Source organism: Loa loa, assembly GCF_000183805.2.
Source record: "Loa loa unplaced genomic scaffold supercont3.307, whole genome shotgun sequence".
NCBI classification, from domain to species: domain Eukaryota; kingdom Metazoa; phylum Nematoda; class Chromadorea; order Rhabditida; family Onchocercidae; genus Loa; species Loa loa.
Genome location: NW_018108487.1, coordinates 15279 through 17591, shown reverse-complemented (window position 1 = coordinate 17591; position 2313 = coordinate 15279).

The window sequence follows — 2313 nt, the reverse complement described above, 5'->3', positions numbered from 1 at the left end:
TTTTTAAAGTTACTATTCCTTAGTTAGTTATTGTTTTTATTTTTTTTTCTTTTTTTTTTTTTTTTTAAAATTGTTGAAGTAGATAAGATTCATTGGTTTTTGGAGCATTTGCGCAAATCTTCATGTGCAAATGCTAGGCTTATTAAAATGCTAAGCATATGAAAATCAAATTTTAATGAAAGGAGCCAAGTTTGTTTGCGTGGTTGTTTGCATATATCACTCTTTTCTATATATCTATGTATTCTATTCCTGGTTTGTCATTATTCATTCCTATTTATTCGTTTCATTTAACATTTCCTGAAAATAAAGAGCCTATTTGCTTCTAATTTTTGGCTTTTATTACTTGGCTAAAAATTAGAAGGAATATAAGATTTCTTCTTTTAGTGCATAAATAGCAATTTTAGTATAGCATTTCGTGGGAAATGATGAATGAAATTAGATAAGTGAAATGGGGAAAAATTGTAAGCATATACTAGGCTTAATAACTTATCATTGTATGGGGATTTAAGCCTATGATTGAGTTAATAGTTATTGTTAGTTTATTACTTTCAATATAGTTATATGAAATTGTCATTTGAATGCTTTACAAAATTATTCATAGCGCTTTAAGTTTTAATTTTAATTCATTCATTTGTTAATTATCAATTATCCATTTCTTGATTAGAATGCTTAATTACAAGTAATTAATTTTTTCGTTAATGATCAATTATTCATCTCTTAATTACAATGCTTAATTACAATTAATTTATTTTTTTTCCTAATTTTCTTCCCCATTTCTTGATTACAATTAATCAATTCGATTTTAATTCATTTATCGATGAATAGTGACATAAAATTTTAGCATATTTAGAGCACGAATATTTGAATTTAATTTCATTTATAATAATTAAAATCAATTAGTTTTATTTTCATTTTTTAATTATATCATTTCAACATTTCATTCGTTTCTTTCTGTTAGCTAATTAAATTCTTTCTGTTAGCTAACAAAATAAATGAAGAAATTTGTTAGCATTTTAATTTGATTGATTAAAATTTTGCTAAATTACACCAATATTTCATTATTTCATTTTATTCTAATATTTATTTCCTTTTCTTTCCTTTTTTTTTTTTATCAACAAATTATCTCTTTCCCATTATATATTTGCACTTTATTGTATTAAAAAAAAAGAAAACAAAATTTTTTTTTTTGAAAAAAAAATTTTAATTCAAAAAAAAAAATTGGAATTCTAATTATATACGAATGCGATTTTTGATGCTAATAGAAAATGAAGTGATAGAGAGTTACAGCAATTGTACTTTGTTATAAAAAAAAGGGAAAAAAAAATTTTTAATAAACAAATACTGATAGTATTTACATTCATTAATTGGGTAAATAATAGGAAAAAGAAAATTTTTAAAATGGAAAAAATGGGAAGATTTTTATTCTTTTCATCTGTAATTAAAAAATGAAAAAAAATTTTTTGTAGTTTAAGAGAAAAATACGAAATGAATAAATTTAAACTAAAAGAAAAAAATAAGACTATCAATTAATTTAAATTAAAATAAAATTTTCATTTAAACTAAAAAAAAGTAAGACTAGAAATAAGGCTATCGATTAATCTAAATTAAAATAAATTTTTCTATTAAGTACTAAATTCAAAATAATAATTGTTATTCATCTATTCATCTTCATATATTCATATCTATTCAAATAATATAATATTTTATAGCGTTTCATCGTGATATTCAATTTGTACGTCAGTTTACTGGATATCGTTTAATGGATATCAAAAATTTGTTTCATTTGGAAGAAATGAATGTTAACACTTACAGGTTATATGGATTACAATTATTCGAAAATAATTATTTATCAAATTTTAAGGATTAAAAAAGTTGTAATGAATTACTTGAATATTTATTAAAAGTAAACAAAGTATTTTTGCATTTTTTGAAATTTTATAATCATTTAATAGTAGGATAACATTGTTTTTTTTTCTGTTGAAAAAAAAAATTAATTGCAATCCATCAACGATTGATTAACTAAATGATTAAAAATTATGATGCATTTCTTTTTGATTCATTTGATACACAAATTAATTTGTTAAAACTGTTTAATTTCCAATTTTTACCGTAAAATAAAATTGTAATGAAGATATGAATACATGAAATGTATGAAATATATGAAATGAAAATATAAAAAAACGAAATAATTAAAAACTCATTTGTTTATTTATTTGTTAGTTCATTTATTTGATTTCATTTTTCTTTTTTTTTTTTCAAAGATATGAACCAATCAAATCAACCATTCCAAATGGATTAATCATATCACAAGCA